This window comes from Aethalodelphis obliquidens, unplaced genomic scaffold (assembly GCF_003676395.1).
Source record: "Aethalodelphis obliquidens isolate GAN/ISIS:26980383/991018 unplaced genomic scaffold, ASM367639v1 scaffold67, whole genome shotgun sequence".
NCBI classification, from domain to species: Eukaryota; Metazoa; Chordata; class Mammalia; order Artiodactyla; family Delphinidae; genus Aethalodelphis; species Aethalodelphis obliquidens.
Genome location: NW_020838011.1, coordinates 5,680,932 through 5,697,036, shown reverse-complemented (window position 1 = coordinate 5,697,036; position 16,105 = coordinate 5,680,932). Strand labels below are relative to the sequence as shown.

At 35.4% G+C, this 16,105-nt stretch overlaps 1 long non-coding RNA gene and 1 pseudogene across 1 annotated transcript in view; both read left to right on the top strand.

Moving 5' to 3' along the window:
• The first annotated feature begins 5,221 nt into the window (after positions 1 to 5,221).
• LOC113611075 (inositol polyphosphate 1-phosphatase pseudogene) lies at positions 5,222 to 6,804 on the top strand (annotated as a pseudogene).
• A 4,326-nt stretch (positions 6,805 to 11,130) lies between these two features.
• Positions 11,131 to 16,105, top strand: part of LOC113611062 (uncharacterized) — a 135,872-nt gene continuing 130,897 nt past the window's right edge. The window contains exon 1 of the long non-coding RNA XR_003429345.1: positions 11,131 to 11,289. This is a non-coding gene — a long non-coding RNA (uncharacterized LOC113611062). The remainder of the gene's footprint in view (positions 11,290 to 16,105) is intronic.

The following is a 16,105-nucleotide window of genomic DNA, read 5'->3' as shown; positions in this document are numbered from 1 at the left end:
CTTTGACTATCTGGGGGTATTTTGTGATTTGATACAACTTTTAGGATTGTTTGTTCTAGTTTTGTGAAAATGTCATAGGTATTTTAATAGGAATTGTATGGAATCTGTAGACTGCTTTGTGTAGTATGGACATTTTAACTATATTAACTCTTCCAATTCAGGACATTTTAACTATATTAACTCTTCCAATTCATGTTCCATTTATTTGTGTCATCTTCAATTTCTTCCATCAGTATTTCATAGTTTTTAGTGTATAGGTTTCACCTGCTTGGTTAGATTTATTCCTAGGCATTTCAGGTTTTTTTGATGCAATTGTAAATGGGATTGTTTTCTTAATTTCTTTTTCTCATAGTTTATTAATAGTGTATAGAAAAGGAACAGAATTCTGTATATTCTTCTTGTATCATGCAACTTTACTGAATTCATATATTAGTTCTAATAGTTTTTTGGTGAAGTCTTTAGGGCTTTCTATATATATTATCATGTCATCTGCAAATAGTGATAGTTTTTCTTCTTCCCTTGAAATTTGGATGCCTTCTATTTCTTTTCTTGTCTGATTGCTGTGGCTGGTACCACCAATACTATGTTGAATAAAAGTGGGAAGAGTGGGCATCCTTGTCTTGTTCCTGATCTTGGAGGAAAAGCTTTCAGCTATTCTCCAATGAGTATGATGTTATCTGTGGGTTTGTCATATATGGCCTTTATTATGTTGAGGTACATTCCCTCTGTACTCACTTTGTTGAGAGTTTTTATCATAAACATATATTGAGTTTTGTCAGCTGTTTTTTTCTGCATTTATTGTTATGATTGTGTGGTTTTTATCCTTGATTTTGTTAATGTAGTGTATCCCATTGATTGACATGTGGATATTGAGCTATCCCTGCATCCCTGGAATAAGTCCCAATTAATCAGGCTGTATGATCCTTTCAATGTATTGTTGAATTTCATTTGCTAAAATTTTGTTGAGGATTTCTGCATCTTAAGTGCATCAGCAATATTGGACTGTAATTTTTGTAGTATCTTTTCCTATTTTTGGTGTCAGGGTAATGCTAACCTCATGGTAGTGTTTCTTCCTCTTCTATTTTTGGAATAATTTGAGATGGGTAGATATTAATTCCCCTTTAAATATTTTGTAGACATCCCCTATGAAACCATCTGGTCCTGGACTTCTGCTTGTTGGAAGTTTCCTGATTAATGTTTTAATTTCATTACTAATAATCAGTCTGTTCAGATTTTTTATGTCTTTCTGATTCACTCTTGGAAGATTATATGTCTCTAGGAATTTATTCATTTCTTCTGGGTGGTCCAACTTGTGGATAATTGTCTGTAGTAATTGCTTATGATTGTGTTTCTGTGGTATTGGTGGTACTCCTCTTTCATTTCTGATTTCATTTATTTGGGCCTTCTCTTTTTTTTCTTGGTAAGTCTGGCTAAAGATTTGTAAGTTTTGTTTATCTTCAAAGAACCAGCTCCCAGTTTCTTTAATCATACACACACACACTCACACACACACACACACACACACACATTTATTTAGTCTCTGTTTCATTGTTTCCATTCTGATATTTATTATATCCTTCTTTCTACTAAATTTGTACTTTTCTTTGTTTTCTAGTTGCTTTAGGTATAAAGTTAGATTGCTTATTTGAGATTTTTCTTGTTTCTTGAGATAGATCTATATTGCTGTGAACTTCTGTCTTATAATTGCTTTTGCTGTGTACCAGAGGTTTTGGGAAATTGTGTTTCCCTTTTCATTTGTCTCAGGTTTTTTAATTTCTTTGATTTCTTAATTGACCCATTGGTTGTTTAGCATGTTGTTTAATCTCAACATAGTAGTGTATTTTCCAGTTTTGTGTAATTAATTCTAGTTTCATACTGTTGCAGTTCGAAAAGATGCTTGATGTGATTTCAGTTTTCTTAAATTTTTTGAGACTTGTATTGTAGCCTAACATGTGATCTATCCTGGAAAATGTTTTATGTCCACTTGAAAAGAATGTGTGTTTTCCAGTTTGGCAATGAAATGTTCTATCTATTAATTTTATCTTGTCTAAGGTATTGTTTAAGGCCAGTGTTTCCTTATTGATTTTTTTTTTTTTTTTGGCTTGGTTAATCTATCCATTGATGTAAGTGAGGTATTAAAGTACACTACTATTACTGTATTACTGTCAAGTTCTCCCTTTATGTCTGTCAGTATTTGCTTTATATACTTAGGGGCTTCTATGTTGAGTGCGTAAATATTTACAAATTTTATAGTCTCTTCTTGGATTGACTGCTTTATCATTATGTAGTGTCCTTTTTTGTATTTTTGTTACAGTGTTTCTTGTAAAATCTATTTTGCTTGTTATGAGTATTGCTACCCTAGCATTCTTTCTGCTTCCATTTTCATGAACTTTTTCATCCTTTCACTTTCAGCCTTTGTGTATCTTTAGATCTGAAGTCAGTCTCTTGTAGGCAGCATATAGATCTTCTATTTTTTTTCTTTTTTAAATCCATTCAGCCATCCTGTGTCTTTTGATTGGCACATTTAATCTATTTACATTTAAAGTGATTACCGATAGGTATGTACCTATTGCCATTTTGTTCATTGTTTTCTGGTTTTGTGTTTCTTGTCTGTTCCTTTCTTCTTTTATTATCTTCCTTTGTGGTTTGATGATTTTCTTTAGTGTTATATTTGGTTTTCTTTCTTTTTATTTTTTTGTGTATCTATTATAGGTTTTTGCTTTGGTTACCATGAAGTTCATATATATCACCTGTATACACAGAAGTTTATTTTAAGCTGATAATCACTTAAGTTCAAATGCATTGTAAAAGTACTACACTTTTACTCCTTCCGTCCATGTTTTATGTTTCTGAAGTCATATTTTACAGCTTTTAACTTTGCGTGTACCTTAACTACTTATTGTAGTTACAGTTAATTTTACAAATTTATTCTTTTAACGTTCATACTAGCTTTTTAAGTGGCTGATTCACTTCCTTTACTATATATTTGCCTTTACCAGTGAGATTTTTCCTTTTATGTATTGTTTCTAGTTATGACCTTTTCTATTCTGCTCAAATAAGTTTCTTTAACATTTCTTGTAAGAGTGGTTTAGTGATGATGAATTCTTTAGCTTTTGCTTTCCTGGGAAACTCTACCTCTCCTTCAGTGATGAGTGATAACTTTGCTGGGTAGAGTATTCTTGGTTGTAAGGTTTTGTTTTGTCCTTTCAGCACTTTAAATATATTATGCCACTCCCTTCTGGCCTGAAAAGTTTCTGCTGAAAAATCAGCTGATAGTCTTATGGGAGTTCCCTTGTATGTGACTAGCTTTTTTGTTTGTTTGTTTGTTTCCTTGTTTCCTTGCTGCCTTTAAAATTCTCTCCTAATTTTAACTTTTGTCATTTTAATTATATATCTTGGTGTGAATCTCTTTGGATTCATCTTGTTTGGGCCTCTGTGCTTCCTAGATATCTGTTTTCTTCCCCAGGTTAGGGAAGTTTTCAGCCATTATTTCTTCAAATAAATTTCTGCCCATTTCTCTCTCTCTTTTCACCTTCTAGGACCCCTAAAATTAAAATGTTAGTATGCTTGATGTTTTTTCAGAGGTCCCTTAAACTATATATATTTTTAGTTCTTTTTTCATTTTGCTATTACAATTGGTTGATTTCCACAATTCTGTCTTCCAGATCACTTATGCATTCTTCTGTATCATCTAATCTTTTTTTTATTCCCTGCATGTACTTTTATTTTAGTTATTACATTCTTCAGACCTGATTGGTTCTTTTTTATATTTTCTAACTCCTTGTTGAAATTCTCACTGTGTTCCTTCATTCTTCTTCAGAGTTCAGTGAGCATTTTTATGACCATCACATTGAACCCTTTATCAGATAAATTACTTCTGTTTCATTATTGTTCTTTTCTGGTGTTTTATCTTATTTCATTTGGAATATATTTGGCTCCTTATTTTGTTTGACTTTCTGTGTTCTTTTTCTATAAATCAGGCAAAATGGTTACCTCTCTTGGTCTTGAAAGCATGACCTTATGTAGGAGCCTTTCGTATATAGATTGCCTGTGCTGGGTAGCTTGGCAGGTGGACTGGGGCCGCAGCAGACACAGGCTGGAGGGTCCTGGAGTACACTGAACTAGGGCTGCCTTGGCTAGATAGCTGGATCTGGAGTTGGTGCAGGCCAGGTTTTTCCTGGGGTGCACTGGGCAAGTTGCCTTGGCGTGGCTGGAACTGGAGTGGGCATGGCCAGGGGCTGGCTGGAGTGACCTTGGCAGACTGGCTGGAGTGCCAGATGCCTCTGTGCCAGGACTCAGAGTGAGTAAGATTTTATGTGTACCCTTTAAGAGTAGAGCCTTGGTTTCCTATAGCCCTCTGGCTCTCCTGGGCATAAGCCCCACTGGTTTTCGAAGCCAGCTGTTATGAGGGCTCAACTTCCTGGTGTGGGTCCCCAGGGCTAAGATGCCCAGTGTGAAGCTCAAACCCCTTGTTCCTTAGGGAGGACTGCCGTGTTTGTTGTATCCCTTGCTGCATGTGGTCATCACACCTGGGATATGGATGCTGATTACATTGAGTCTCTGCCCCTCCTACCTTCAATGTGGTTTTTTCTTTATATCTTAATTATAGAAGAGCTGTTCTACTAGTCTTCAGGTTATTCTCAGAGAAAGTTGATCTATATATAGTTGTAGTTTTGGTTTGTCTGTGGGAGGAGGTGAGCTCATGATCTTTCTACTTTGCTATCTTGATCCCGCCCCTTGTCATATTTTAGTTTCCTACTACTGCTGTTTTTTTTTAATTCAATGCAAGTTAAGTCTTTAACTTCATTTATAACTTCTATATTTAAATAACTTCTATATTTTTCTTAGTTTTATATATAATGTATTAATTTTGTTAACCTGGATAATAACTAAATAATGTAATAATCCATATTTTGTCATCAAATTTCTACTGGTCATGTATGCCTACATGGTTTGTAAACTTTCTAAGAACATTGGAAGCTGGTACAGTGCAACCGTTTTTTGATTAGGATACTTAGCTAGAGAGAAAGTAAATTATAGTTGCACTAATTTTATTTAGTGACAATTTAAATGTCTAAAATTTTATTTTATCATGCCATAGGAATATTATTCACTTTGAAATTGAAACTTAAATTCCCTCAAGTCAAATTTGTTGTGTTTTGATTGATTTATTTAATTGGCCTTTGTTTCATTAGTAATCATCTGTAATTAGGAATACTAGATGCTTTTGAAAATGTTTGAAATGACATATGTTGCTGCCTTTTGTACAACAGTAGAGCTTCTTAGCAAAGTCCTTAATGGTAACAAGTTGGCATCTAAAGCATTCGCCAAACTTGTTCATCAGGATGTCTGTCACCTTTATGTACCCAACTCTGGATTCAGTAGAAGTCAACATTCCACAGGACATTTTGGGAATTTGGGTGGATCCCATAGATTCAACTTACCAGTGTATAAAAGGTTCTGCTGACGTTAAATCCAACCAAGGAATCTTCTCCTGTGGATTTCAGTGTGTCACCATCTTAATTGGTGTCTTAATTGGATATACAAATAGGGGTGTCCCTGATGTTTGTCATCAACCAGCCTTTGTATCACAAGACCTAAGCACTCTCAGTTGGAAAGGACAGTACTACTGGGGCTCTTCTTACATGGGGACCAATATCCATGCATTTCAGCCCCCATTTCTAAAAGAAATGGTAATAAAATGCAGAGCCAACTGACCAAAAACACAGCTCTCAGGTGGAATTCTCCCACTGGTTTTCAGCTATCAGTACAAGTGAAAAGGAGACTATCAAAATCTCACTGTCACCTCTGTTACTGGGTTGGTTTGCATTGTGTCAAATAGCTTCAACTGAGGAGGTCAACAGAAGACCTGGGCCAGCAATCTCGGTCCTTACGATAGCAAGTAAAGAATTGCAGACTACCACTTTGGGCTTAAGCACAAAGCAAAGTTTATTAAAGCATAGTTGTAATCTCAGAGGGAGAGTGGGCTGCTTCTGCAAAGTGAAACCAGCCCTTCTGTACAGGTATAAGGGTGTTTATAAGGAGAATTCTGCGAGGAGGTGGGGTGTGATCATGGGTGAGTGACAGGGGGTCATTATTTGATTCACAGTCCTGAGTCATGTAACAAGTTCATTATTGTGCATGCCCTTACCCTAGCTTCACTAAGAAAAGTCCATGGGGCAGGGGGGAGCAAAACCACATGCAGATTTTATTATAATGATGGTATAATGAGTTCAGGTTTACTCTAGGTTTTATACGCCTGTCTAGTCTGGGCATGAGCAGCCCGGGCAAGTTCCTTCGTGTTACTGTGCTCCCTCTTTATTAGGAAAAGTTGCCCACCACCTGACCATAGTTTTGCCTGTTCTGGGTGGAGTCAGGGGAGGGTTCCCAGATGGTTGGGGTGTGACTTGATTATTCCCCTCTTTTCACCACCGTCACCTCCTTGCTGCTAATGTCTGACTAACTACCTAACACTTGTATGTGGAGATAGCCTATTCCCGGCAACTAAGGCTGCTTACAAGAGCCCTGAGTTGTCCAAGGTCTTGCTGACATTTATATATTTTCAGAAAAGATACATCTTTTCACATTCAAGTGAGTGTCTTGTACTGTTAATGTCAAACTCAGGGCCATGGGTGAGGGAATGGTAAACTTAAAAGAATTCTTGGAACGGAATCCAGAAACTGGAGTTGGTACCACATGGAAAATGAAGGTGCCACTGCAGTAAATCAGTGGGGCAATAAGGGAGGACTAATTGCATACAGATCAAGAAAGCAGCAAGAGACATTTCTGAGCTTCCTCATCTAAAGTCTTGAATCTGCAGCTGCACACTACATAGATAAACTTTGTCCTCATATGTTTATAAACTGAACTGTGAAACTATTTTTCACATCTCTATCTTTTGAAGGTAGTTTTGTGCTTGTTTTGAAGGTGAATAGTCAACATTCACCTTCCTCTTTTGAGGAGCATATATATATCACTAAGTTCTAATAACATTTTTTTCTGTGTTGCAAAATGTGATCTTGGAATAGTTTTGATTTTCTCCAAAATTCATCTTTCCTGCTGATTAAATCAAGATGTGTCCTGCTTGTTTATAAACTTCTGATAAATTCAAGCAAGGGTAAATGCCCCACATAAATTTATTACTATTATTATTATTAATGTTTTATTTTTTTAAGTATTACCAATCAACTGTATACTGTTGCCACTTATAGTAATATAAAATTGCTGTCTACATGTGTTCTAATTAGGAACCTGTACTAGGGTATTTAATGAGAGCCACTCTACCCGATAAGACAAGAAATTTCAAGGTTCTCTGCATGATGAACATTTGTTACTCGCCTCACTGCCCGTTGTGGTTGGTGGGGAGGAGGAAAAGGAGACTCTACCCCACATAGTCATTCAGGGAACAAGGTGTCTTTTATACTTCAGTCTGCCATTATTAGTACATGGCTTCAAGGTTAGCCTGGTATCATCTATCTGAAAGAAGAGGGTAAGCATGGAGTATTCCATAGAGATTTTAGGGCATAGAATTGGTATATGTAATTTGCATCCACTTTCAAATGGCAAGAACTCAGTCACATGGCCCTACCTGACAGTTCTGAAGTGCAGACAGTGCTACATTGTAGAAAAACTACAGTTTTTCTGTATAGTTAGGGGGAAAAGAAAATAGTTTGGAGAAAGAACAACAAAGCATCCATCAGACTAAGTATCCAAGTAAGATTGGCATTTGAGAAAAGTTTTGAACACCAACATAGAATATTATTTCTTGGGATAAAACACTGAATTTAAATACAGTAAACTAATTTATTATTAGATACATCACATTAGCAAAGGACACTGACAATTTTTCTTCCATAGATAAGATTTTATTCCATACAGTAACACTTTGTTAACATCCCTCCTTCTTGCTCTGGTTTTGAAGTACAGAAATAATATTGATTTTTAAAAGCCTGGACAAAGAAGCCTTAGTTATAATTATTATCTGCGAAAGACAAAGACAGTTTAATGTCAATTTGAGACTAATTAATATACCATAAATTATTTTATTCAGTAAGGCTTTGAAATTTTCATTTAATTTATTTCTGAAAAGATTCCAGATTGACATAGTGGCAGGAGTGAAATATCACATCTCAATTGAGAATTCAAACGTTGATGAAAATGAGTAGCAGAATTTCAAGCTAATGAATCTTGAGCAGTTAAAAAGCAAGTCTTTAAGAATGTGAGACTATGAAGAGGATTATGAAATTGAATACTTTAACGACTTCATTGAGTTCTCAGGAATCATCTTTGATATAAAATTAACATTTTATACACACAATATAAATGTTAATTTTATTAGGATGCTTACACATATTAGAATACTTGCATATTGGAATATGTTTTTAGTTTCCTCCTGAGAATGCCACATGTTCAATAAACAGACCTGCTTCTCTCTTTCTCTCTCTCTCTCTCTCTCTCTCTCTCTCTCTCTGGCGAGCACGTGCGCTCGCACTTTCTCTCTCTCTCCCTCTCCCTCCCCCTCTCCTCCTCTCCTCTTGCTCTTTCTCTCTGTTCATCTGTCTTTCTGAGAAAGCAGCTGGTCTTTATCCTTATAATACTTCTCCCCTTTCACTCTAAGGGTTGCCAATCAACACATTTAATTATACATTTGACTTTATTTTCACAGCACAATGATTATGTGATGACTGGATAGTGTTGACATCAGTGTAAGTAGTTAAAAATCTGAAAATAAATTAATCTGTTCTGCTAATTATTTAGAATGCTTGACAGCTCTGATCAAACATTCTATGTCAGCCTTTTCTAAGATGAAGAGTTTAGCAGGATTTATTTATCAAAAACTGTTAGGGACATCCACTCAAAGTTATCATGTGATATTTGATGAAAGATTCTCAGAACCTTTAATACTCCATTGTATATTTTGAATCTATAGACGGTGCATAGTTTGTCCTCACAGAAAAATATTTTGTGTGTATGTCTTTCATATTCAGGAAATTAAATGTAAATATTTCAAGACTAATATAATGAGAAATAAATATGCCTTAATTATATAAAACTAGATTAAAATTTACTTAACTGAGAATTCACACCTATATTCATTCAGACAAAGAGAGGCATTTGGGGAAAAGTAAGAGGAATATAAGTAAGGGAAGTTGTATTATTAGATAGATAGGTAGATAAAACATAGACAAAAATGTTGAGAGATTTAGATAAATTTATTTTTTATATGTTTTTGGTATTGTTGTTTTATTATGGGTTAAATGGGTACTCCCTAATAAGCCTTTCAGGTTGGTCTGAGAAGTCTTACTGGAAAATACCACTGACAGCCTCATAAGTGGTAAATGCTACCATTTTCTGAAGTATGTTGTTTCCATCTTTGACCAAAGTTCTGTCAGAAAAACTACAAATTTTTAATATTCCCAGCAATAAGGAGTTTAATACAGGGCATCAGAAGCTTTTGCAATAATTGGTAGGCTGAAGAGTAAGGGTCCTGAATTAGCTTGGGAAATCCAGAAGTGCTGGCTCTTCCCGCATTATAACACACAAGTGATTTGGGGATGTTTTCCAGAAGCCACTGCAAACTTGTATTCTACATAGTTCCCATGCAACTGTCTTCAGCTCTCATCTAAGGATACTTTCAATTTCTATTCTGTCTTCCAAATCTTCTGCAAATATCCCTCATTGGCAGAAGAACCAGAATTTTAACTCTGCTTGCAAAACATCTTAGAGACTGTAATTTTCTATCTTGCTGTATAGGAGAGAGTATAAAAAAGAGAATTCAACAGTTGAGAAAAGATAATATTAAACGGTATACCTCTTTTTTGGTATCTATAAACTCCAAACCACAGTGATAAAACAATGTATGTGCCTAACAGGTTTTAAGTAACTTTTGTGTACAAATGAACCCATGGTCACTCTTTCTTCCAACAACATATTCAGAGCCCCAGTGCTTACTCTCTATATATCTGTAGATTATATTGATCACTTTTCTAGTCCATCTGCAACTGTGCTATACTTAGTGGCTATTGATAGTAGTGTATAGTGGAAGTGATACAATTGCATTCCAGATCTAGATCCTAAGTGGCTATGCACTTATGCCTGTCTCTGTGGATTACTTGTACTGGAGCCCTGAGTTTTCGTATGAACAGTCTGACTTCTCTGTAAGCACCACACATGAAACAACCACATGGAAAATCATTGGAACTACACAAAGAGAGAGAGACAATCAGCCAGAGCCAGTGCAGTGTACAGTAGGTACCCGCTATTCCAGATCCAGCCACGTGAGACAACCTGAGCTGGAATGGCTTAGCTAAGCCCATTCCAAATTCCTGAGCCAAACAAATCATGAGAGAGAATTTTAAAAATACTTTATATTTAGAGGAATAGAAAATTTAGGAAGGAAATTCCTTCCTCATATTAATCATGGTTCTCTAGAGAAACAAAACCAATTCAGCAAGGTGAATACAGGAAGTTTTTAAATGCCAATTGCTTTTTCTCTATTTGTATTAAAACAAAACACTTAGGAAAGCAAAATATCCCATATATGGTATCAGTAAAGTTGTAAAATATTCATAATAAGCTGTTTGTTGTTGTTGTTGTTGTTTTGCGGTACACGGGCCTCTCACTGTTGTGGCCTCTCCCATTGCGGAGCACAGGCTCTGGACACGCAGGCTCAGTGGCCATGGCTCACGGGCCCAGCCACTCCACAGCATGTGGGACCTCCCGGACCGGGGCACGAACCCGAGTCCCCTGCATCGGCAGGCGGACTCTCAACCACTGCGCCACCAGGGAAGCCCCATAATAAGCTTTATAAGAATGTTATATGGCATATATTAAAAAATGTAAAATCTTCAAAAGACATAAAATTAGATGTTTTGGGGTGGGAAAACAATATAAAATTCCAATATTCTCAAATTAATGCAATTAGTGCTATTCATTAAGAAGTTCAACAGGTTTTTGTTGTTGCTATTGTTATTGAGGCAAATGATCTGAAAGTATGTAAGAAATGAGAAATATCTAAGAGTAGCTGCAGTGTTTGAAAAGAATTAGTTCAGGTCACCATTATGTGTCTCTCATTTCTTTCATCCTAGCTGGTCACCCAGTGCATGTTCTTCTCTTGGAAATGGCAGAAGGAAAAGAAGCAATGCTCAACATGCAAACATATTGAAGTTCTCTACTTGTTCAATGTCTGCTAATATCCCATTGCTGAAAATATAGCATGATCAAGACAAAAGTGAAGGGACAGATGTGAGGATGATAACCAACAATAAAACAGAAGCTTTGAGATGTAAGGTAAGTCTTTTAATGGTATCTACCCTTTCATCCATGTAGGTAGTGGAAGAGAAGAAAAGGTGAAATATGCTGAATGATAAATATTTTAATCCACCAGAGTGGAGCAATATGGGATTCTTGACATGGACTTCAATTTGGAAAGACTGTGTTTCATGTATACTTAAATTTAGACCTCCCTTTGGAACAGGAATGCTCCTGTTTTCCTTTGGATATCATTATCAAGCTTCTGTGCTTTTGAAATAACTCCTCTTCCATTTTCTCAATTCCAATCTTCTCTTCCCTGTAGCCCATCCTCTATAGCAGTGACTCTCAAACTTTAGAACTGTATAAAAGTCACCTGGCATCTTTTTAAAATGTGGATTCCAATTCAGTAATTCTGGGTAGGCCTGAGATTCTTCTGTCTATCCAACTTCCAGAAGATACTTATGTTGCTGTATGTGGACCAGGCTTTCATTAATAAGACTTTATCCTGTTTTCAGAAGTGTCTTTCTGGTACACACAAACACACACACAAGTGAGCTCGTTAAGTCTCTTCTTTAATTTTTTTAAATTGTGTTCCTGTTAATTACAGGGAAGCATAATTCAACTGCACACGTCTTCTTCACTCTTTTTCCATGGTGCTTCTCACAATGCCAGTTATAAGCTCTTTGCTGCTTCCTTCCTTTTTAATTAACAAACACTGATCCATTCTTTCAGAGGGAGCTCATGTGCCTATAAATACCATAATGCCACCAGACAGCATAGCCACCCAATTTTTCATTCTCTACATAATGAATTTGTACATTTGTTTGATTATATGTTTGTTCTAATAGTCAGCCTATACTTTCTAGCAGAAGAGCAATTCTGCTTTATTTACCTGTACCATCAGAATCTAGCATGTGGGCCTGGCACACAGTAACTACTCAGAGATATTTATATCATCCAAGTGATGTTGTATTTGTATGTTTCTTTACTATTATTATTTCACATACAGTCAAGTGCCTATGAAGTGCCAGACACTGACCAGATCACTGGTAATACAATGATAAGCAAAGATCACTTCCCCCTGAATACTTATAGTTCAGTGGGAGAAATAACCATAAATAAGTGATCACACTAAAAATTATTTCATTACAGACTCTGAGAAGTGCTATAAAGGAAAAGAAAAATGTATAATATAGACATAATGGCAATGCAGACTGATTTAGTGGGGAAGCACCAGTTAACCCTTCTCTGAAGAAGTATTATTACAGAATCCTAAAGTATAAATAGGAGTTAGTGACTAAAAAATAGCAGGAGGATTGGAGGAGTGTTCTAGACTGAGAAAATAGTAAGAATTAAGATTTTCAGTCAGGAAAGTGCTTGGGATATTTCATGGACTAGGTAGTTATAGCTGTGCACCTTGAGCATATAAAAGAGGGGTAGTAGTATACCAAATGAGGTTGAAATAGTTGGTGACAGCAAACAGCCAATTGTGCAGCCTTCTTCCCACCATCTTAAGGAGTTTGAATTTCACTTATCTTTTTGAAGGGAAGCGAAGGAAAGATTTTATGCAGGGCATTGACATAAGATTCATATTAGAAAAATACTGTTCTGCCAGTAATATGGGTTATGAAACAGCAGGAAGCTTATAGTGTACTTATTAAGGCTTGCTCATTGTTTCACATGTGGTTCACACAATATTTGTCAGTTTGAGGCACTATTTCTGACTTCAGTTGCAGTAAATGTGAGAATAAATATTTAACATCAGCATGGGGAGTACTTAAATCATTCAGTACCCTAGAGGTTAAGAGTTATTCATTTTACTTGCCCTAGGGAAGTGCTTGTGTGACTCTGTGTGTGTGTGTGTGTGTGTGTGTGTATGTGTGTGTGTGAAATAAGGGTTTTGCTTATGACACATTATACTAATTCCAGGAAAGCAGAGCCCAAGACAAACTATCTACCAATTTCATTGCATGACTCACCCTTCAAATAAACCTCTTTAATAAAAAAAAAGTCATTTGGCAGACTATAATTTTTAAACATTTATGATATGTACTCTTAATATACTGACTTTGTTTAAAACTTTGTGTATATTATTTAATGATTTAAACATGTATTCAATCCAAAAAGACATGTTCGAAATAATTTCAAACACACAAATTCTACATACTTGTGAGCTGTTCTTATTCTAAGCTGAGATATCTTAAAAACTTTAAAAAATCACTGTAACTTACTGTCTTGTACAGTTTACAAATAATTTTATCTGCATTTTTACTTTATCTTTCCAGTATCCCCCACTATAAGTCACACTCTCAATAAGAATCAAACCTTTTGAATTTAAATTCAGTATTTTATATTCACTATTATTTCCTCTTAATATTGTCTCACTGCCTTTATCTAATTATTCATCTCTAGCGTATGCTCTGTTTAGAGGAGGAAGAGTGTTTAGAAGTATAGAGAATATATTATTACTTCAGTGCATTTTTCAGGTTATTATGGTTTTCACAGAATTCGTGTGACAAATCAATGATCAAATGACAGATAAGCAATTTTACTTATTTTGTGATATTTAGTACCAAAGTAGGGCAATTGTAGTAAATGCATATAAGTGAAAACCAGAATATCACAATAATTAATGAGTAAAGGGTTTTTGACAAACTTCACCTGGAAAGTAATTTTATATATCAGATTATCCTTAGAAAGATGCAAAATAAAGTATTTCTTCCCCATGGGATTAGTCTCCGGAGTTTACTTTAGTAGATATTGTGATTTTGAATGAATCAGTTTGAATTCATAATTTAAATGTGTATAGTCAGTAATGGGATATTCAAGAGTAATGAATATAAATAACCATAAGTGTATTGAATATAAATAATCATAAGTGTATTTCTTTTAAGACATTGAAATAACTAATTTTCTGCTTGAGTATAGGGCAGCCAGGAAGGTTTTGTATACTTAGAGAATAAACTATGTGAATATTATTGGTTGTAAGTGCAGTTTGAATATGTCAATGTGATTCAACTTAAGTCCAAAGTATAGTGTTCTTTTCCTAAGCAATGACATATCAGTGGATGCCTTAGAGCCTTTTAAAATAAATAAGGAAAAAGGTAAAGATGCTTTTTTCCATTACAAGTAAGACATCTATTTTAGTTAGAGGCTTTAGTTCCAGGAATGTGAGTGTATCCGAATTTCAGCCAGTGAGGACTACACATTGCTATTCAGTAGATCTTCATTCTTCATTCTCTTATAACTCTTGTACCAACATAGAAAGGTTAAAATTTGTTATGTTTTATTATTCTATGTAGTAGTAGAAATTTTAACAACCCTTTTGAGGGTTTTTAATTTAGGGCTAGTGGGTGCTAGTAACATGGAGTAACATGCACGGACTTCTAATTAAACATGAAAAATTAATACATGCTTTCTTCTGAATTTCACTTTAAAGGACAAAGAGAATGAAAGAGACAGTAGGTGATGAGAGATAGAGTGAAATTAGAAAGAAGAATCAGTAACTCACCTAGAAGAGTAGAAATAGATGAAACCTAAATGCTGGCCAAAATAAATGTCTTATGACTCAAGACAATTTATCCTAAAGAAATCCAGTCAGGATCAGGAACTAGAGGGTTTAGGTATCTCAGGAAGCAGGGTGAGGTGTCAAACTGACATAGGTAAATCCACACAAGAATAAATTAGAAGTGAAATGTTACTTAATAAGGCTGTACCTAGCACAATCTATCAACTCAGAAACTGGAATGCCTCTGGATCTGGAGTCACTGAGCGTAAAGAAAGACTGCCAGAATCTGACAAACTAAAGACCAAAATAAAGGGTAGAATATTCAGTTTATGGATTCCTTAAACTCTTTTATTAAACATACAAGTAATGTATTAATTTATAGAATTATTTTGCATTCCAGAGTTTTCTTCTAGATAATTTACTGTTTCTTGTGCTTTAACACTTAAGAAGAAAGAAAGCTTAACGAAAGGACAGTAGGTAATAGTGATGGATATTAACTTAATTTTTACAGTATATTCATGTTGTAGTGAGTGAGAGTGAGAGAGATCTTTTATTTCATATTTAAAGTATTTTAGGTGGTGGAAATTTGGTTTGTTCACAATTATTCAAAAACTAAGTTACATTAAGAACGACTTCTTTTAGCTAGTGGGAAGCAGATGCATAGCACAGGTGGATCAGCTTGGTGCTTTGTGACCACCTAGAGGGGTGGGATAGGGAGGGTGGGAGGAAGGGAGACGCAAGAGGGAAGAGATATGGGGATATATGTATATGTATAACTGATTCACTTTGTTATAAAGCAGAAACTAACACACCATTGTAAAGCAATTATACTCCAATAAAGATATTAAAAATAAAATAAAATAAAATAAAAAGAACCGCTTCTTTTACTCAACATGGTATCTATTAAATTTTTTCTCTTCAAAAGGATCTTTTCTTTTTGTTTTTCTTCCTTGATTTTTTGTTTAACATCTTTATTGGAGTATAATTGCTTTACAATGGTGTGTTACTTTCTGCTGTATAACAAAGTGAATCAGCTAAACGTGTACATATATCCCTATATCTCCTCCCTCTTTGTGTCTCCCTCCCACCCTCCCTATCCCACCCCTCTAGGTGGTCACAAAGCACTGAGCTGATCTCCCTGTGCTATGCGGCTGCTTCCCTTTAGCTATCTATTTTACAGTTGGTAGTATATATAAGTCCATGCCACTCTCTCACTTCGTCCCAGCTTACCCTTCCCCGCTCCATGTCCTCAAGTCCATTCTCTACATCTGGGTCTTTATTCCTGTCCTGCCCCTAGGTTCTTCATAACCTTTTTTTTTTAGATTCCATGTACATGTGTTAGCA